We start from the raw sequence: 23,041 nt of genomic DNA on the forward strand, positions 1-23,041 counted from the left end.
AATAAATAAATAAATAAATAAATAAATAAATAAATAAATAAATAAATAAATAAGGTATTCTACCATCCTGACACTTGTGCCTTCATTGGATACAAAAGTGGCCCTAAAGTACACACTTGACCATTTTAGAATACTTAGAATCCTTCTTAAAACAGAATGAACTTCATTTAGCCAGATATAAGAACTACCCACAAATTCAATCCGTGTTTTACTAATGGTGTAACTTAACTGTGGTAGAATAGAATAATGATTCTGTGCCCGATGAATAGATGAGGCTAATTAATAAAGAGAAAAAAACAATCAATCTACAAAATTTTAGGATCTTCCCTGCATACAAACCACCACACTAGAAAGGTCACACCAGTCACAGGTTCAAAGATAAGTACGATATAATACATGTACTTCAGTTAGTCAGTATTTATGTTGGCATCTTATATGTCAAAACATTGTTGCACAAATATAAATAGATATTAATAAACTGAGTTGTCATTTAAAACACTGAATTGTCCTTTCCCTTTTTTTTAAACCCCCTTATCCTGTACCCTGATAAATAGTTGTTTCCATGTATGTGGCTTACAGTTTTGAGAAAAACATTTTATTTGCAAGGATGTCTGTCTTATTTGCAACATATTTTCACTGTATTTATTCCAAAGGATACTTTTCTTGGGATTAAAATTAGAAGAACAATCTTCCAGAAATATTATCTTTGGAATTTTTTCTCATGGAGGAATTGAGAAGGAAGATGGAGCTATTAATGGTTTATTAAATATTTATTAAAGTGCATGTGAAGAAGGGTTGCAGTTTCTCTCCTGAGCAGCTGGAGGATTTCAGATGATCTTATTGGAATAATGGTAACCACACAGGTCAGAGTTGAAAGGCTTGGGCAGTTAAGGTTTCTCTGTAATTTTAAGTATGAGAATGGGAAAAGAATTCATCTATTTTGTTTTTAATGTTTTTTACTGTTCTCTCTTTCTAGAGCTCAAAATCCCAAATCAGCTATTTTTCAGATTTGGGGACATTGATAAATGTATGAATTGGAGCCTATATATTGTCCATATTACCTTTTGTTGTCTATCTTTACTACAAAAAATAAAAAAGACAAGAAGCAACTACAGTATTTTTCGGAGTATAAATCACGAGATCAAAATTCAGACATGTGACAACTGATTCATGTTTAAAATGGTTGCAGTGTTGCAGGGACGTGTGATCAGCATTTGCAACCTTCTGACAAGCAAAGTCAATGAGGAAGCCAGATTCACTTAAGAACTGTGTTACCAACAACTGCAGGGATTCACTTAATATTTGTGGCAAGAAAGATCATAAAATGGGGCAAAATTCACTTAAGAAATGTTTTTCAAATTTTGGCTCAATTGTGGTCTTACATTGAGCACTATCTGTACATGTAAAAGCAGCCACTTCAATTTTTCCTTCTTATTCCAGCTTCCATTTGATAAGATTAACCTTTGTATTTTTTGTCACAGTAATTGTAGCAGCAAAATACCATAATTATAATTTTTAAAGAACAACAAAAGTTTGAATTTTATATTCTATTACAGGCACTAATACAATCATTGGGAGAAATTTGTGGCTAAATATAAAATATCCTATCATAAAACCAATTTATAATATATTATACATACGTTCATAAAATATTCATATCCTGAACCAATGTATCTTGATATTTGTCATTGAAAAATAGTTAATACTACATTTTTGATCCCCTCTACTTGCTACATTAATCAGTTATTTGCAGTGCAACATGAATTATAAATCCCCCCCCCCCCCAATTTAAATAAAATAAGTGCTTTGGAAGAATAAACAAGTCAAGAAGTCTTCTAAATTTGACAGTATTGTGAACCGAATTTTAGATGTTAGGATACAACAAAGAGAGTTAGATGTCAAAATGGCAGACATTTTTGTCCAGGGGAGGAATTTTACCAATTTCTAGAAAATACAGTTTAGTAGTATTTTTCTGCATTTTTGTGATATTAAATATATGACCTCAGCCTTCTAGGACTAATTAGATCTACTGGCTTATTGTCGCACTCCAGCACTACATAAATAGGGAAGGAAGAAGGTGGTCCCAGTTCTCTACAGCATTGTTATTCTTTCTTCCAAATGAGCTGAATCAGCAAGTAAAAAAATCTATATGTAATTGTATTAGAAATTTGATTGTATTTTACATCAAAATCATACGATGTATCTCTATCACTTGCTAAACTAAGAAATATTTTTTAAGAAATTCTTTCACTCTTATTTTGACAGTTCATATTATTCAGTATATAAAATCAGAATCTATTATTACAATTGTAGGGTAGAAAAAATATACATGTGGTACTTGGCAAAACATTGATCTCTACAGAATAACTTTGTTCTAATTTGTAAAACTTATTGAAAAATCAGAAAATCTTTGTCTTATGCATTTACAAGTCCATTTCATATTGTTATTATTATAATCTGAGCCTTTATATTAATCATCAATAGCTTTTTTTTCAGTTTCAACTCAGTTACCATATTTTCTCCTCAACGTCTCTTCCATTTATTCTACTAAAGCAATCCTTTCAGAAAGAGAAGCACTTAACAATAGTGTACATAGGAAATCAACAGGACCAGGTTTCCAAATGTATAAATTTAACCACTCCAAGCTATAAATTAGCTCTGTCTTATAAATAAATACATTACTTTGTACATTTACATTCTGATGATACTGTGGGTTTGTTCCAGATCTTTAAGTAGATACTCTGGAATTCTAGACTAGCTATTAATTTTTCAATTATTTATACTACTGCATTATTGATGCTGGCTTTGGCTGCAACTCGCTAAGATTTTGAAGAAGAATTCAGTAGAAAATAGAAGATATAGTTTGATATTGACTGAAAAAGTTTCCCAATAGAATTTTGGAGAGGGCAATTGGGCCCAGGTTATAGTATATACTATAAGCATGTTTGATATTTATAGATTTTTCATTTAGAATAAATGTTAGCATATTTCTACTATAATTAACATTGTATCGTGGAAAATCTTCACTGTTGTTTGATTTAATTTAAAGAAAATGAGCCCAGGCTCCACATTGAGTTTCGAATGACAGGAAGGAGCCCCAAGTCTTCACTTACTTAAATGTACTTTATTGTTCCTTGAAATAATATTCTTTCGCTCAAAAAGTACTTTGGAAAGATGTTTTTAGAAGTGGGGAATATATGCGTACTAGAGAGCATCTAATATTATTACACACAGTATGTTTGGAAAACATTTGATCTTTCTACAGATATTAAGTATTTTAATGTTGCTTATGAAAACCAAAGTGCACTGATTTACAAGAACTTTTGCAACTCATGTTGATTTCATAAACTTAATTACTGTAACATTTTTGTGAAGGATTTGGGTAAATATCGGGAAGACTTATAGTATGTAGTGAAAAAATGCACTTATTTTTACAGTTGTTACTTCAGCCTTCCTCCAAAAAGTGTGTATTGTTCTGCAGACTCCTATAATCTATAGCCATGCCTGACAGTTCATTTTTTTCTGCTGTAATTGCATAAAAAGTTCAATTTTTTAGATTTCCATCATAGTTTTTGGAAATTGTGCTATATGTGTAGTATAGTCTCCTAGAAGATTAAGTAAATGGAGTAGCAATATGAATGGAATGTATATTTATTATTTCCTGTCTGCTCTTTTGATTCTGCTTTGATGGTCACAAGCTGTATAGTCCTCTGAGACATTAAATGTTATGATGGCAATATTAGAATTATTTAATTTTACTCTTTTTAAACAATTATTCATCTGCATCACTATAGAATGTTTATAGTTGAATGATTTGTTCAAGAAATCAAATTTAAAATAGAAAACTTTATTTAATGTAATTTTATTTAAATTATCAATTATATCATAACATTAGAATTCATTGGAAGGCCAAGTCTTGACCCATGGCTATGTGGTCTTTCTCATTCAGGTGTGGATTTGTTATTTAATTTCTCCTTATAACCACATATATTTTCACATCTACCCACCCATCCAGATGCACACAAATGTAGACATATGCAAACCTGACTCTGTGCAACCATTTTTTAAAGTTTCCTTTTGTAGCAGCATGACAAAGTTTATCTGGAATAATAGACGAGAAAGTGAATTTATTCCATCTGTTTTTCTGTTTGCATTTTGTATTTCATGAAATGAATTCATTTTTTCCTTTATCGAAATAATTGCATGCTTTTTAAATAACTGTCACAAACATTATTGAATAATAAATAATACAGGGAGAAACATTGACATTATTTATTATCTACTATTTTGGTACTATATTCTTAGCTGTATTAAAATAATAATATGACTAAAATATTGTAATTAGACAGGTGTAGTAAAGTGAAATAATGGTTAAATTCAGTAAAATATAAAGCCATGGGCTTTCTCTGTATCTTATAAACAGCCTACTGCAAATTCAAGTTGTTCAAGACAACAGGGTTACTTGCTTATCCTGTTACAGGAAAATAGAAATCAACTAACAAAAAAAATCTATGTACTTAATATAGAGATTTGTTTATAGAGAAGGATGAAAATGTAATTATGCTATGTTGCACTACATTTTCTTTTCTGTAAGTCTCTTACAATACACATTCTAATTTATATTCAAACTGACATGTTTTGTAGTCAATATATTGATTCCTGCTTATATTTTGTATAATTTGTGTAGTTTTGCATAATTGTCTTTCATAATTTATGTTCCGCTAATAGTATTTTCACATTAGCTTCTGATTTGCAAATATTATGAAATAAGTTCCAGTGAGAAACCCCTGAAAAGTCTCCTGTGTTGAAACTCAAAAAAAGAAAACAGTAAAATTCCTATCCCTCTTTCTCCCAAGAGAGATGGATCTGGGATTTGCCTATGAACTAAACCACTGTGATATAGTGCAGCAGAGAGATAATGCTTTGAGACTATAATATCTGCTCAAATTGCTTCTTGGTTAAGGTTAGGGTTGCCTTGCATGTATATTAAGTGAACAATAGTTGTTTATAAGAAAACCCTAATCTATTTTTGGAAACAATGTAGAGGTTTAATTCACCCCAACTTCACCCCAACTTGGCACTCACCAATTATTTTAGAGTATAGCCATATTTGCTAGAAATTTAGGTAATTACAACATATCCAAAAAGAGCCAAATTGAGAAATGCAGATATGCATGATGAAATATTTAAAAGACCACACAGAAATATTGTAACGTCTAAGTAAACTGATAATGTTTACTACTTATGTACAAGAAAGTTTAATGGACTCTTTTGGTGAAAAGGAGTGTCTGTGATTCTGAAATGCCTATTGAACACAAAAATGTATTATTGCAAATGACATAAATATTATTTGCCTTAATGTATGACATTATGTATTGTATGTATTATTTTACAGATTTTATCATACAATGTAATTTTATACAGTACATAAAACACATTTTTGTAATGTATTAACATTACATAAATAACATAAATCACTGTGGACTTCACAATATAAAGTGCTTTGTCCATAATACTTCAGATGCAATGCAATTTGTGATTTTGGACAGAGTCTAGAAATCTGATCTATTGCATCAAAAATTTGTTAAACAGGAATCCACTAAAGCAGTGATTCTTGACCTTTTCTTCACCACAGATCCCCTTTAAATACCTTTTGTGGCCATGGACCATGGCAATGGATCCCCAAGACTTCACTCAATATTTAAATCATACTATTTCTTCAAGTGTTCGCAGACCCCCTATGATGACATTGTCGCCCCTGAAGGATCCGTGGACCAAAGGTTGAGAACCACTGCACTAAAGTGAAGTTTCATAGGAGACTTCTTGGATAGTGTACTATACATATGCTTCCCAGTTTTGAATCAGAAATACTTAATATTCACTAGTAATATAAAGTGGTGATGCACTTATTAAGTGCAGTTGTTCTGTTTAATCAAAATTACTAAAGTAGAACAGTGCCAGTTCTGAAACCTGTATTATTCTTTTTCTCAGAATTTATTGCAAAATCCTTTTTTATTAGTTTTAACCTTTTCTTTATTAACATGTGCCATCTTATTTATTCTCTACCTTATCTTGGTTGACAAGAGATTTTTCATGCTGAAGTCCAGTTATACTTCTACTTTCTCTTTCTTCACATCCAGCATTATTGTATTTCCAGAAAAATGAACAAAAGAAATCTAGTCACAACTTTGTATGGCAAATCATTCAGTTCAATAACAGTGAAATGATTGCCCTCCTCCTAAAGCTATATTTCAACTTGACATTTGAGTCATCAAAAGTGGGGGGGAGGGGAAGTTTCCATACTTTTCTTTTCTTTTAAAGGGAAATAGAATGGACTAATTAAAATTAATAGTCCATAAGGTGCATCATTCAAAGCTGCTTTCTTCAGGTATGTAATAGGGCAATTACTACAGTGGTTATATGTCACCTAGTAATTCCCTTCTCCCTGTCCTCTCTGTATTTATTTATGTCTCATTATAACTTTCCATAAAATAGTAAGTATCAACCATCTACCTTTTAAGCAACACATGATTTAATGGCATTTATAAAAAGAGTGCCATAGTTCTATAAGTAATATTCCATTTTAATTAAAAGTTAAAAAGTGATTTGTTTTCTGAACAATGAACTACATAATTCATGCTTTACTGAGGGAAATTCTACAACTAGTCATTCAATTAAATCTAAGAATTAGTGATTTAACTATCCTGGCTTTTATTATACTTATACAATATTTATAGTACTATAATAAAAATTTTAATTCTTGAAATTCTTTGGTAAAAAGCTTGATCAAATGATGTAAGTAGATAAAGATTTATATTTGAGAACAGCAATTCAGACTGAGTTCAAATTATTCCCATTTGTATACTTTCTTACATTGATATCATAGTCAACAAGCCAGTTCAAGGAAAAAGAAAAGCCATCCATGCCTTCATGGGATAAGACAATCCATTCCTTCTTCCTCACCCTCCCCACAGTGGCCAAAGTGACTCTCATTAGTCCTTTCAAAAAGCCATGCAGTCTAATTATCAAATTCATCTTCTTTAGTTTCTTGTTTGGTTGATATTATCATTTTTCACACCATTTTTCCTGTCAGACATAACTACTTTGAGCATTACTATGTTAATTTTTAGAACCATTCTCCTCAGTGTACCATATTAAATTATTTGTACACTTATCTCCAAACCAACACACCTTTAATGTCACCAAAATCATTCTTATTCATTTATCCATTACTTTATTGTACATCCATATATTACCTCTTTGCTAAAGAGCAATTTATAAGTATTCAATTTATTCTCACAAATGCTTTACTTTCATTTCATACCAGTTTTACCTGATTCTACAATCAACTTCAAACTCCATATTCATCCAAAATATTCCATACTTCAAATTTCTATCACTTATTTCAACATACATTTTAGCCAGATCTCCTTCATTCATATTACATTTATTCACTTTTTCTTAAGCAGCAGCCTCCTTCATTTCTCTTTCCCTTTCCCTTTCCCTTTTCTTTCCTTCCTTCCTTCCTTCCTTCCTTCCTTCCTTCCTTCCTTCCTTCCTTCCTTCCTTCCTTTTCATTGATATTCTTTACCATTTACCACCAATTAAACTTTCACATAATATTTTTTTATTAAAATTAGTAAAAATTATTCTAGGTTACCAGACTTTGTCATATTGGTGTTTTCTGATAATAAACTAAGTGTATCTCAATTTTAATACCTTTTAACCAATACAATCAGATTTGCAATCTGGAATCGCTAATCTATATACTATTTTGCAAGCCAGCATAATGCTGGCTACTATGGGTTATATTCAATATATTGACATACTTGGAAAAAGAAACACAATTAAAATAAAAATAAGAAACTACCTGGAAGTATTTGTTGTCATATTTCTGTCAATTACTTGTTAGTTAAAGCTAACTAATATTAGGCAAATGAAAGTAAGAAATTTTAAAAGTTTTGTTTCAGAAGAAAGAAGTTGGTATAGAAAGGCTATAGGTAGAAAACCAATCATTTTTATTTTCAAAAGCAATATTCTTTTTGAACTCAGGAAAGAATATTGTTCAAAAGATTTATTTTTCTCCTGTGGACAGGAAAGCAATTAAGTATTCCTTCCCACATTATTCTAAATTTTTCTTTTCCAAAATTGCAGTACTAGTGCTGGCTATATCAGTATAATTGCCTTTAGTATGTAATTAGTATCACACAGATCTTGTGTTTAAAGACCAGAGAATTTGTTTTGTTCCATGTTATATGTATTCTTTGTATATAGAGCAGTAATAACAACATCCAGTTTCCAAATGATTTTTTTCTTTTAAATTAGGCATAAATCATTATAACATATTTGAATTAAAAATAAATAATTGTATCCTAAATAGTGTATTAAGTAATTTTTCACTGTGGGCAGGTTTTTAATTTAATACTTATTTTATTTATTTATTTTGTCCATTAGCCTTGAAATCCAAATAAGTTCCATTAACTCAACATGGAAAGGATTATATTGTGAATATCTTTGACTAATGTACTTGGAGCTTTTGATATTTTCAGCAGAATTGTTGTATATTAACAATTCCTTACCAACCTTATATGATCCCTGTGGTGACTCTTTTGACTTTGACAAAATATTAAAAGAACTATGAACATAGGTGTGTGTGTGTGTGTGTGTGTGTGTGTGTGTGAGTGAGAGAGAGAGAGAGAGAGAGAGAGAGAGAGAGAGATATTTTATATCAATATCTATGGTTGATGCTTATTGAAAAATGTAATACAGTACTAAAAATAAATATAAAGTAAACTCAAGAAAAAAGGTAGCAGAAAAGAATAAAGGAAGGAAAAGAAAAGACATTTAAATATGTTACTCCCACACTTCATCACAAGTACAAACAAACTTACGGTAATAACTCTTTATCTCTGTAAGATTACAAACAAATATCTCTTCATAACCTATTGGTTATATATAAGCAAATTCATTAATCACCTCTTTGTCTTGGTATCATCAAAAAGTTCATGAAGAGTTTTATAGAAACATGTCTTTGTAACTTGAGTAAAAGAAGCCAACTTCCTTTTACTTCTAACAATCTTAATCTTTAATCCATTTGGATGTTATCATAGGATTTGCATTTTCTTCAGTTTTTCTTTATCTCATCCCAAAGGCTTCTTCGAGATTTTAGCAAACCTCTTTTGTAAATCCCCCCCAAAAAAAGCCACTGTCCAGGTCATTATCTTCATTTATCATTTTAATTTATAAAGCTTTAAACTTCTTTTGTGCATCTATTAGAAAATCCTTATCCCAGTCGTTCTCTTAGCTTGTATTTTCACCTTAATTGACTTCTCTGTTTTATAATTCACACTTTTTAAAAAATTTCTAGAATTTCTGGTTTTAATATTTTTACATCATACAAAAAAAATTCCACCTCTTTATACCGTAAATTTCTTAAAATATTCTCTTCCATATCTGTTATTCCTTCTTTATAATTTTTTGAGCATAACCTATCCATAGAAACAGATATCATTGCTGACAGAATAAGTTAGTTTCTGACCCCTTTCTCCAATCCCCTAGAGCAGTGGTCGGCAAGCCGTGGCTCGCGAGCCACATGCGGCTCTTTACACACTTTAATCCGCCTCTTCTGTGTGCCAGGCGCCCACTCCCCTCCCTCCTCTCGGGCACTTCAAAACAAGTGTCTCTTTCCCTTTTTTCTTTTCAACCCACAATGATTAGGGAGGATCCTGAAGTTGGGCGGGGACGAGAAGCGAGGAGGCAGAAAAAGAAATGGAGGCTAAGGAGCTAAGGGTTAGGGGTGCAAGGGTCTTGCAACTTGACAGCTTTAAGACTTGCATGCTTCAATGCCAGAGTTTATTGAAACTAAAAACAGTGTACCATCCTATGTATTTTCGGTTTTAAAAATGTGGCTCTCAAAATAAATTTCAATCGTGGTTTTGGCGAGATTTGGCTCAGTTGGAAAAAAAGGTTGCCCACCACTGCCCTAGAGTGTTCCTAATGTCATGTTTTATAATTTTGTGAATTCCAATAGTAGCCAAAAACAAAAGCCAAACTTTCACTTTTTACTTTTTCCCCTAGATTTCCTAGTCCCCTCTAATGTCCAGCTTCTAAAATCATAAAGTCTCCCATTTCTATTATGACTTAGGATAGACAAAATCATTTAGTTTCCACTAAAGACTATCTAATTATTTCCAAAATCTTATAATAAAAGTCCTAATATTCTCTATCCTAAGACTGGAGTCATATTTAACTTTTTGCCATTTATTTGCAGTTCTTTAAATTCTTAAGCTTAGTGTTAATTTTCCTTTTATTCAAGAATGAGTGTAAATATCAGGGCTGCCTCTACCCAATTCTTAGGAAAGAAAACCCCCTAGCTCCATAGAATTAGAGAAAAGGTAGTTTTACTAGGAACGAGATGATTACAACTAAGTCAGGCAAGATCTGGAGCAAAACCATACAAAGCATCAAATTGAAACAAATCCTAGAGTCCAACCCTTGGTAGCTAGCAACCAACGTTCAATTAATGGCCAGAAGATGTTTTGGGAAAATCTTTAATTCAAGCACTTCATTTCTCCCTTCTGCATTCTGAAGCCAAAAGAAAAGACCCTGAAGAGATAAGCAAAATCCATGCTAGCTGTTGCAAAGCTTCATGAAAAATATCTGCTGTCTCCTCCTGCACGTTTCTCCATCCCTCCTCTCCCCGTTTCCATAGCAACAGGCAGCAAGCTGGCTGACAGTAAAATCACCAAGTGGCCTTTCAAACTTGTCACTTTGAAGATCTCTATTAACCTTGATAGTTAAATAAATAATTTTAAAAACAAAAGTTAGCAAATTTAATGTCCTTTAAAAGGTTCACCATGATTGAGAGCATGGTGGCTTTACATCATCTCCTGGTGCGCAAACCCATGAAAAACTGCTGTCTCCTTGTGAGGAACAGCTGCCCAGAACACACAAAGGTAATCTCCCATCCCTTTCATATGCAGAGAGTTCCTGTAGAATGAATTTATTTGCCAGGTTTTTGGTCCTTGCCACGGTCATTGTCTTTGCTTATTTGAAGACATGCTAATAAACCATTCCTCCCCACCAAGCTTAACTATGGTTTCAAGGAAAACTATATGAATATGAGGATACTGGTCATAAGACTCTATGCTTGGATACCAAGCCAAGAATTCTGCCAAAAAAATCTGTACAAACTACAGTTACTCGTTTTTGCTATTAATATGGGACCCTTCCTGTTAATTATTCCACAGTATCCTCAGAAAAACAATCTGAGTTTTTTCCCCATTGCCATGGCATCCAAAGCATTCAGTATTGAAACCAAATTGTTCCAGTGACAGAATTTCATTCAAGGGGACAGAGGTATTGCACTCTGTAATGACTACCTTTCTACCATCAAACACACTCCCTAAATCACTGCCATATGCATTTTCAATGGAAATCAATCTTTTGTTTCTTAGGACAGATCTAAGCTCTGGGGGATAAACTAAATCCACTAAAATGTGAGGCAGTATAAAATACAGCAGTTTACATCCTGCTGTGCTGTGCTGAACTGAACATTGGAATTTCTGTCATGCTGTTTGTTTTTCTTTCTTTACAAAGTAAGTGGGGTGTCTGTGTTTAAAACCATCTGTGTTTGAAATACTATTTTAGAATGTGATACTAAGCAAGAAGAAAAACTTTTGAAAAACTTTAATTTATTCAGCTACATTATAGTTTTCAGCTAATTGTTTATTTCTCCTTCTGTGCTTATACTCTTGTAATAGTACTGAACATTTCATTTTCAAACATAGTTTTGAAAAGCTGAATCACCCAATGATTTTTATTTCTATTTGAACAGTGAAATTAAAATGATTGAGTTTTTGAATTTTTTAAATGTATGATGGATTTTTTTTTGCTGCTTAGTAATCATAAATATTTTTTTGTTCCTTTGAACACTGTGAATCTTATTTTTATATAAAAGTGCATAACAACATGTCATTAATTTTATGTAGCTTAGCAAAGGTGTGACTTTTAGGTTTAGAAATTACAAGTTCTTGGATGTTCTGCTTTGCCATTACAGCTAAACTGAAGGGGCAAAATACACTGCTGAAGTAATCTGGGCTTTCCAAAGAGGTGATTGCTAATAGAAAAGTATATGTTGCTTTAACCCAAGGTGTTAGAATACACAGCCTTAGTGAAAAGAGCTCTGGGCTCTTTAAACCAATATAATGTTACTTAATAGCTGTAGCTTCCAGGTAGTCTTCAAGGGTAGCACAATGCAAAGAGTATCCCTGTAATCAAATCAAGAAGTGATAAAGACTGTGAGAAGGGCAAGCTAATACATGAATGGTTATGACTAATGAACAAGCTGGAATTTTGTAAATACTTTCTTGGCATAATCGCCTGTTATTCTTTGGATAGGAGATGTAAGCTAAATGAAATTATTCTACTACGGTATAATGCAATGCACACTAGGTAATACTGATACCTTATATTGTATTGCTGGGCTATTTATTATTAAGTAAATTTAGAATTAGTTTAGATTAGATCAGAGGTGGTATTAAGCAGTTTATGACCAGTTCTGGAGAACCAGTAGTGGAAATTTTGAGTAGTTTGGAGAACCGGTAAATTCCACCTCTGACTGGCCCTGCCCCCATCTATTCTCTGCCTCCCAAGTCCCAGCTGATCGGGAGGGAATGGAGATTTTACAGTATCCTTCCCCTGCTATGCCCACCAAGCCATGCTCATCAAGCCACACCCACAGAACTGGTAATAAAAAAAATTGAATCCCACCAATGGGTTAGATTAGAATAGAATGGAATATAGAATGGAATGGAATGGAATGGAATGGAATGAGCTGTAGGGGACCTTGGAGGTCTTCTAGTTCAGCAGGAAAACCTATACCTTTTCAGATAAGTGATTGTTTAGACCAGGGCTGTCAAACTCCTGCCCATGGGCTAGATGTGTCACGTGCTGGCCACGCCCATGCCCAATTTAGCGAAGGGGAAAAAGTCATACGTGCATCATATGTGATGCTGCCGTGACAACATGAGTTTGATACCTCTGGTCTAGACTCTTCTTTAAAACATCCAGTGATGGAGCATCCACGATTTTTGTCTGGGTCGATATATTTTACAAATAGTAATAATAACAGTAATATTTTTTAGATATACATAATCATAATCTTTCAACTTCTAACAGTTGTGTATACATAGTAGTTATAATATATTTTATTCTATATCGGTATACATAATATTATTTTCCCAATTTCTAACTTCTACCTCTTTTTTCTAACTCCATCATCTCTTGTCCTTTTTAGAATTTCAACTCTTATTGACTTTTTGCTAAATCTTTCATGCTTCTCCCTTGGGATCTTGTAGCTCCTTATATCACCTTTATTTAATCTAAGTATTTCATCTGCCACAACACCTGTCTCTAGAGTACCCATCCATAGTTCTTTCATCATTTTTAAGAGAACTTTCTCTTTATTATCTTCTATATTCTGAACTCTTAGAGGGTAATCTGTCTGTTCTGTTTTAAGAATTATTACTACCTCTTCCATATCTTTCTCCACTTGTGTCACTTTTGGATTTATCTCCTCTATTCTTTACTCAGATCTTTCTGGTTTCTGCTCTATTTTCTGACACTTTTGTTCATCTTTTATTATCATTTGCTGGCAGTTTTCTAGTCTCACATCTTTAACCTGCATCAATTCCATCATCTCCTTATGATTCCTTGTCATATCTTCCTGAATGCATTGAAACATAAATAATATTTCTTTATGAACCATATTTGTTTTCCCCTGTTGAAACTTCTTATATTCATTTAATGAGTTAATAATAATTCAAGATTCCACCAAGATTCCAATATCCCAATTGCCCAGAAACGCCAAAAACGCCAATGTTAATAGAATTTACACTGTCTCACAACTGTTCCTCAAAATTCCCTAAATTTATAGTCCTTAGAATTTTCCAATTTTTAACCTCTAAATTTCCCAAATTTTAAAGTCATGTTTAATGTTTCTTCTTTCCTTTTCACCTCGTAGAATGTTCTATTAAATAGTCTTAATAATCCAAATTGGCCCACCAAATTTCCCCAAATGAATTATGGAATTGAACTATTATGGATAGCTTAGTTATTTTGAAATATCTTAAAAATAGATGTATTTTTCATTTTTATTGATCTGTATCACATTCTCTCTAGATATCCTTTTTTATTGAAATTCATTTTAGGAAGGACTTTAGACTATCAGAAGAAGGATCCATGGTAAAAGAAAATAGAAGAGCAGCTGCTTAGAATCTGTGTAGCATAAACTGTTCTAGCTTTACTTTTGACTTTAGGGCTAAGTATAATTATTTTCTTCTATTCACTTCTGCATAAGTACTTAGCCATTTAATTATCAAGAGCATTTGTTTCAGGGTTTTTTTAATAGAATATTTGGGTCAGAAAAAAAGCTGAGAAAAAATTGTTTCAAGGAAAGGAGAGAGAAATATTTTCAGTCTTGCAAGATTATGTTAATGTAACTTTACAATAAAGATAGGAGTAGTACTCCTAGTTGTAAGTCTTGTCTGGACTATATAACATGGCTAAAAGCTTTCTTGATGTGTCTGTCTTGCAAACAATATATATCAAGATGAACCCTCCCCCAAAAAATTGTAATCATAAATTGTAATTGCATTTGTAGCCTTTAAAAGAACAACTGTGTTGTTCTAAAAACTTTCTTCCGAAAGGTTTTTTAAGGCTCAGTCTCAGCATCTACTAATCAGTTTGCAAACAGTTATATGTTTGTTCAAGTATAAATTATTTCTGACTTAGACTAAGTTTCAAGCAACTGTAGATGCTCAGAGATGAAGTAGAAAAAGTCTGCTTTATGATCCATATATACCTGGCAAAAGGGATGCCTTGATCATGATCCTGAAGCTAAGGAGATAATCAGTCTGATTGAGGTACAATATATACATTTATTGTATATAATGTGCATCTTATAAACACCTTTCTACGAGAAGCCAGGAATTTCATCAACTCCAGGATATGCTGATTGAAGCACACTGACAAGAAGCAACAGGAAAGGATATGTATTCCCCATCAGGCTATAGAGTTAAATATTCAAAGCTAGAGGAAGTTTAGGAAAACTTAAACAAACCATATTAGAGTATAAAAGCGGGAAATCTCTTTTTGTCTCAATATGGGGAGGGAGGGTGAATCCAGGCCAAATGGCTGTATATAGTCCTAGAGTAGCCTTTCATTGCCATACCCAGTGTGGATATTTATTTTAGCAGCAAACTATCATTCCTGTACAATTCTGAACAATTGCTAAGTAAGGAAAAGAAAACAATGTGGAAGCTAAAGACAAAAGTGGAAGTGGAGATATTACAGAAAAGGATAAGAAACATGATTGAACCTTTGGTATATTATTTAGTATGTGATTATCTTCCTATGGATGGCAATGCTACCTTAAATTTGTATAAGTTCAAAACAGAGGGACTGGATATTCATGTTATATAGGGCATTGACATGCATAATTAATAACAAGTAAATTTTTATTCATGGCAATTTCTATCCACAGTGTCTTGAATAGATTAGCTCTGTTTCTGTGTGGGTGAAGTTTTTATATAATTAAAAGATTAAATAAAAATAAATGTATATAGAAAAGTAGAACAAAAATAAAAGATTTTTTTAAAAGTGCTAGAAACAGATAAAGAGAGAAAGGGGAAAAAGAAAAATTAAAGTAGTAGTTTCAGATATTCTTTACAGCAGTTGCAAACTTTTATCATTTAATTTAATTAATGATAACATTTCTTTTTTTCCAGGTGATTTTGCATACTTCTATATTATATTACCAGTGAAGTTTGCATTTTCTTAAATGTATTTTAGGATTTTTTACTAGTGAGTCAATAGTAGTGATACCCTTATTTAAAAGGAAACTTCCAAATTTTCATTCTGTGACTCTTCAAATTAAATTAAGGGCTATTTTTCAAAATATAGCTACCACATAGTAATGCTTCACATGTTCCCTATGTGTTGAAAGGATACTTGTCTTTCTCCCTATAATAATGAATGCAGTTATCATGTATCATCAACTTCTGAAGAAATTCGCTATGTGCCTGAACCTATCATGCAAGCAGGATTCCTCTTGGATCTTTCCCAAGACATCAGTAGATATAGTTCATACCTTTTTTTAATGAAACTTATCAGTACTTTTGATCAGTGATGTCATCAAAGAAAACAAACCCACATGATGATTACGTCACCAGATCATGCCCCTAAGTGGAAATGACATGCACAGCCCCCACCCTCCGGATATGACGTTCATAGTCCTCCTCCCCAGCTGGGATGTGCATAATTTACCCCACGTGGTGCAGGATTCACAAGGTCCTAACCGGATATGTTGTATTGGCCTAGGCCCATCATGATAAGTATGAGTAGAACTAACAGATAAGTTGTTGTGCAAGGTCCTAGCCCTATTTTTTCAGATAAGACGTGTTGAACCTAACCTCATCAAGAAAGTTGCCAAGCCTCTGGGTACATGATTACCTTAACCCTAGACTAATTCTATGGACATTCAAGGGGGAGGCATGCCTTACCCACCCACCCACTCCCTGTGATTCTGCGCATGCGCAAGAGGCATGCCAGGGACATACCTGGGCATGTCATACCTCCCATGATTCTGGGCATGCGCAAGGCTCAAGGAATTTGCCATTACAAGAGCTGGGTAGTTGCCTTAATTTCAGCAGTCTCTTGAAGATGGCAACCTCAGATGGAGATTTGTTTGATATAAATTTGACCTCCAAAACTCCCAAGCGTGGACGCAGAATAAGAAAAAGACCTGGCTTCATTGAAGAGAATGAACCCTTGCTATTGCAGGTTCTGCAAAATATCAAATGGTAAGTCAATATAAAAATTAAGAAAACAATATTGATTAGTTGAAACACCCCAATCTAATTCTACCTTATTTCCTGCTTTAGAAATAGTGGAACCTCAAAATGGCAGCATGCCACAAGTTCTGAATTGTTTAATGGGCTGCTTAAAATCAGAAGATAATGTGGATGGAAACTGTAAAACAGAACTTATTAACAGCTTATGTATTAGACTTTCTATGCCGCATGTTCTCTGGATCATCATCAGTATTACTGACAAAGTGAATAAATTATATTTCACCCAGGATTCCCTTGATGAGCTCAAGACATTCATACAGTGTATCGAGAAGAGCAGTAAACTGCTGTCATTAATGTCAAAGATTGAAGCTGTGGAATACTATCATCGATATAGATTTGTTAATCTTGACTGAATCCAGTCTTTTGTAGTTGCTATAGAGGCTATTCATAATGTGTTACAGATTCTTTTGAATAATGTAGCTATGAACATAGGCCCAAAAGATTTTGTTCAACTCCGGCTGGATGTAGAGGAGTTAAACCATCCTCTCTTTTCTCTTAGGAGGCATGTGAATGATTTAAATGCTGATGATTTTCTGACCAATGTTGAAAATCTGCTTCAAAGTAAGGCTGAGATATTGGGGGGGGGGATTTACAATTAGTGGTTACCATCGTGAAGAACAAGGAGGGGGGAGGGCTTAGGAAGTTAAACACTGTGCTGCTCACCAGAGTACTGGAGAAAAAAAGACAACACCTAGTAGATTTCAATGTGGAAGGCGAATTTCTTTGTTTTGCTTTGTTTGCTGTGTCTGATTGGTGTGGATGTTAGAAATCAAGAAATTATTCCAGGGCCAGGGAACTTCACAGCAGACTGGGTATTTCCACAGAAAACAGGATTGACTTTTCTCAGATACACATCTTTGAAGAATATTTATGGATCACTATAAAGATCTTGTTTTATATGCAGGACGGGTTGTGGTTTTTTGTCACAGCAAGAAAAAATAGTATTTATATTATTACATGGCAAGCATTACTATGGCATCAAAAATATCAAGGGCTTCCTGGGTGAACGCTACTTCTGTAAATTCTGCCACACGCCCTACCACCACAAATTTAGTCATGGCTGTCAATATATTCGCAGAGCTTGCCTAAAGCAAGAATGTCAGCAGGTTGAAGTGGAGAAGACGCACTGCTGTAGGTGCAAAGTGTCTTGTCGGTCTAAGGCAGTGCTTCTCAAATAGTGGCTCCGTAAAGGGGGGCTCGTTTGATCGGAGCACGCGCTCCAGTGCGTCTCCTCTGCCCGCTTTTGTTCCACCCTGGCAGCAGGGATTGCCCATCAGGATCGCTGAGCCCGCCCGCCTCTCTCTTCCCTCAGCCGCCCCTTCTCTTTCTCCTTCTTCCGACCGGCCCTCACAGTCGCGACTCAAGCCTATCCATCTCGGGCAGCAACAAGTTTCCAAGGCTCCGTGGTAAGGAAAGGTGAGAGTTTCCAAAGCTTAGAGCGCTCCGGTGTTTTATCCCGCTCTCCTTCCCTTTGAGCCCTGCTGCAGAGAAGCTCGTTGAGGGAGCCAATCGGCGAGCATTTCGTTGGCATAAAAGTCAAAAGCCTCTGCGGCTCCCTCCCTCCCTAAGTCGGCGGTCATCCTAAGGCCCACTTGGACAGTCTTCGCATCTGGGATGCGTGGGTCTTTCCCACTGAGACGAGCAGGTGTTGTTTCTAGAAATCACTGTGTGCAGGATATATATGTGTGTGTTTGTGTGTGTATACATGCACATACAAGTGTCATTTCTTCAGTGTTATCACAGAAGTGAGTACACCCCTTAACATTTTGTAAATATTTAAGTATACTTAAATATTTACAAAATGTTAAGGGGTTTACCCACTTCTGTGATACTCTATATATAAATATATGTATGTATATGTTCTAGCTGTGCTCCTTTAAATCTTTTCTGCTACAGTTAATAAAGCTATTCTTTGTTGTAAATTGATCCACATTTCTTTCTTTTTTTATTCTCTTATATGTTAATAAGAATACAGTGTTATGCAGAGGTGTACTTATAACAATTATATAGACAAATGATACTATTTACAGTCGCGCGGGGGGCGTGAAATGTTTTCTTCTTCCTGGGGGGGGCATGACAGAAAATAATTGAGAAGCACTGGTCTAAGGAATGTGTTGAAAGACACACACAACTCGCTAAGGAGGGAAAAGTTGACTGTAAGAATAAAGAATATTGTGAAATGTGTGGGGTTTATGTCTTTATGTCCCCCAAAAAAGTGCAAGGAAGTCAAGTGTGGGCAGTGCTCTGAGAAGGTTGAAAGCTTGGAAGGGGATTTATGCTTTCTAAAATCGTTGGACCGACCATGAATTGGTGAAAGATACACCATTTATGATTTTGAATGCTGCCAAGAGACAGGCACCCATATACCTAATTATACATGCGCCAAGGATATGTTGAAGGATGGGGACAATAAAGATGTTGTGAGGTGGGATTGTTATGGTGTTAGATGCCTGGAGCAGTTTGTAAAGACATTTATAAATCATAAGTTTAAAGGATGTAGTTTTATCACTCACAACTCCAAATATTATGACAGGTATCTAGTACTGAGGCAGCTGATCAGTGAAAAGGTTAGGGTTCAACTTATAAGTCGGGGGGGGGGGGGACTTCTGTGTATTGCCCTTCCAGATTATAAAATTCGGTTTATTGATAGCCTCTCATTTTTACCACTTAAATTAAGCAAATTACCCAAATCTATGGGGTTTCAAGGCTGCAAAGGATATTTCCCCCAGTTGTTCAATACAATGGCCAATCAAGACTATATGGAACTCACAACTCCAAATATTATGACAGGTATCTAGTACTGAGGCAGCTGATCAGTGAAAAGGTTAGGGTTCAACTTATAAGTCGGGGGGGGGGGGACTTCTGTGTATTGCCCTTCCAGATTATAAAATTCGGTTTATTGATAGCCTCTCATTTTTACCACTTAAATTAAGCAAATTACCCAAATCTATGGGGTTTCAAGGCTGCAAAGGATATTTCCCCCAGTTGTTCAATACAATGGCCAATCAAGACTATATGGAACCACTCCCTGAAATCAAGAATTGGCCCAGAAACCATGATGCCTGGAAAGAGAGAAGAATTCCTGAAAGGGCACACTGCTAATAGAGGTACTGTGTTTAAACTAAAGAAGGCTCTGGCTTACTATTGCAGACAGGATTTAGATATATTAAGAGAGGCCTGTATTTGATTTAGGGATCAGGTGAAAATGACTGAGTGTGAGTGCCATAGTGGGGTCGGGGTGGATATTGTTGAGGAGATTCGATGCATTGACCCCTTCCAATATATCACATTGGCATCTGTCTGCATGGCGCAGTACCTGTTCATGTATTTGAAAAGCAATGCCATTGCTTTAGATCCTTTGGACAATTATCATAAGACACAGAAAAGGTATTCAGCTCCAGCGATTCAATGGTTGTTGCATATAGAGCACACTGAGAAGCTCAATATTCAACATGCTCTGAAGGGCGGTGAAAAGCAAGTAGGCAAATATTTTTTGGATGGTTTTGCTGTCATAAATGGAACCCCCACAGCTTTGAATTTCACAGTTGTTTTTTTCATGGGTGCCCTGTCTGCTACTCTGAAGAAGACTTCAACAAATTACTTGATTCAACATATGGTAGCCTGCACAGCCGTACTAGGATTAAAGAAGAGTACCTCAGGGCACAGGGTTATGCTGTGCGCTGCATCTGGGAATATGAATGGCAGGCCATGGTGGAGGATGACACCTCATTTTTTTAACAGAATTTTATTGGTTTTTTAAAGAAAATAATCAGGGAAAGGGATAGTGGGTGAGGTTACAAATTTTGACAGTTACATTATGTAGGAAATGGCCCTCCCCCCCATTCTCATACCTTTCATTTATTAATACATTAAGTTGTTACTACTTAGTGATATTTTGTCAGCATATAAACTTTTATCTTCAAACAATTTCAATCATTTTATATCCAACAGATTTTCTAGTTCATTTTTGTGATCTGAGTTTTCTCGATGTTGCCTCTTCTCCCCCATCCAGCAGAGCTCCGGCACCTCCTGTGTCCTGTATATTGGGTGTAATATCATCAGGTTTATCTAGGAGGATTTTATTTTTTTCCATGAAGGCCTCCACCTCCATAGTTGTATTAATTCTAACTCTCGTGTCCTCCCAGAAAATTAGCATACCTTCTGGCATGAGCCATCTGAACCACACCCCTTTCTGGTATAATTCTTCGCTAGAAGCGAATATTTTTTCTTTTATCTCTAACTTTCTTAGGGATTTGTTTCAGGATGGCTATTTCTCTATCCTTGTATTTTAATGCTTGCCCCCTTTGTGCACGCAGAATCTCATCTCTTGTAGTCTTTCTAAGAAATTTAATATGAACCTCCCTTGGAACATTGTGTGTTCTGGCGTATGCTGAGTTTACTCTATAGACCAGGTCCATGTCCCACCCCATCTGTTGTCTGTCTTTTTTAATATATTCAGCCAATAAATTTGTCATAATATCCCTCAGGTCTTCATCATCAGCCTCAATTACATTTTGAAATCTAAGAAAAAAAGACATTCTTTCAAATTCCATTTTTATCTGCTGGTTCTCAAGTTCTTGGTTTCCTCTCTGGACCCCCTTCACCTCCCCCCTCATCTCAGCCGTCCCCTCCTCCAAAAGTTCCAGTCTCTGTGAATTTTGATTCGTTCTATCTTGATTCTCTCTGAGCTGCTCGTTCATTTCCTTCAGTTGATTTTTTAAGTCCTCCTGCCCCTTTAAGAGTTGTTGAAACATCTGTTGAAAGTCCACCTCAGGGGGCTTAGGCTGGAACAAAGCTGTTGGCGTCTGTTGTCCACTGGGGCTGGACGTTGATGATGCTGGGGCGGAGCCAGCAAAACCCGGTTTCCCCGGTGGTGGTCTTTTAGGTGGCATTGTAATGAGCAAAGCTCAGAGATAACTCTATCAATGCAGAGAGAAAACAATTGGGAAGGTGGATAGCCAAGAGAGACCGCGAGGCAGGGAGTCCAGATAAATGAGGACCTTTTAGTTCCAGGCAATAAAACAATAAAATCCTTTGTTCCAAGTCCAGGGTAGAGTGTAACAAGAGATATCTCTGAGTGGAGGATGACACCTCATTGAAGCAGTTTCTAGTTGAGAATAAGCTCCCAACTCCTTTGAATCCTTGAGATGCTTTTTTTGGTGGTAGAACAAATGCTACATGCCTGTACTACAAACCAAAACCCGGTGAACAAATCTTATACTACAATTTCACCAGTTTGTACCCTTTTGTGAATAAGACCAAGGAGTACCCAGATGGGCACCCTCAAATCATCTATTAAAACTTTGAGGACATAAAGCAATATTTTGGGTTAACCAAAGTCAAAGTGTATCAACCTATTTTCCAGTCCTACTTCACAAATAAGGGGGCAAATTAATGTTTAGTTTGTGCGCAACCTGCACAGAAAAACTGCAAACCTCCCCCTGTAAACACAATGATGAGGAAAGAGCTCTGACTGGGACATGGTGTACTGTTGAATTGAATGTAGCCTTAGAAAAAGGTTACAAAATCTATGAGATCTGGCATTTTGAAAGAACATCAAATGAGCTATTTTCAGGATATATGAACACGCATCTCAGGAGGCCAGTGGTTACCCTGAATGGTGCAAAACAGATCAGGATAAAAAGCAATATATTCAGGATTACGAAAAGATGGAAGGTGTCCACTTACGATGTGACCACATTGAAGTAAATCCTGCTAAAAGATAGATTGCGAAACTCTTTTTACATTCGCTGTGGGGCACGTTTGGCCAGAGCACCAATCACCTGACTACATTCGTGGTGACAAACCCTGAGGATTTATTCAAATGTCTTTTTGTACCCTATTATGATGTTTCCTCATGTGAGTTTGTGGATACAGAGACAGCCGTTGTGATGTGGAAAACAGCCAAAAACCACCCCACCAAATCCACATGCACTAATGTATTCATTGCCAGCTTTACAACTGCTTATGCACGGCTGGAATTATACAGGCTACTGGAGGGGCTAGGTGATTGGCCTACTGTTTACACAATGAAAAAGAAGTGTAAAAAGTTGTAGCCCGGTTACCTTAGCACTAGTTCATTTAAGATGTCAGAGAGGGTACATAGAAATTGGAGGCTTTTAAAAATC

The 23,041-nt window shown here is 35.1% G+C and overlaps 1 protein-coding gene across 9 annotated transcripts in view; it reads left to right on the forward strand.

Annotated features, from left to right (window-relative positions):
* FRMPD4 (FERM and PDZ domain containing 4) overlaps positions 1-23,041 on the forward strand; it is a 570,850-nt gene that overhangs the window by 443,410 nt on the left and 104,399 nt on the right. For 3 of the 9 annotated variants that reach the window (XM_081946814.1, XM_081946810.1, XM_081946811.1), the window contains exons 2-3: positions 11,250-11,358; positions 12,059-12,111. The exons of 5 other annotated variants lie outside the window; for them this stretch is intronic. The gene's annotated coding sequence lies outside the window, so the exon portion shown is untranslated. Of the gene's footprint in view, positions 1-11,249; positions 11,359-12,058; positions 12,112-23,041 lie in introns of those variants that run through there. One more of the 9 variants, XM_081946815.1, reaches the window with a different exon arrangement.

Source organism: Natrix helvetica (genome assembly GCF_964273705.1).
Source record: "Natrix helvetica genome assembly, chromosome: 3".
In the NCBI taxonomy this organism is placed as follows: Eukaryota; Metazoa; Chordata; class Lepidosauria; order Squamata; family Natricidae; genus Natrix; species Natrix helvetica.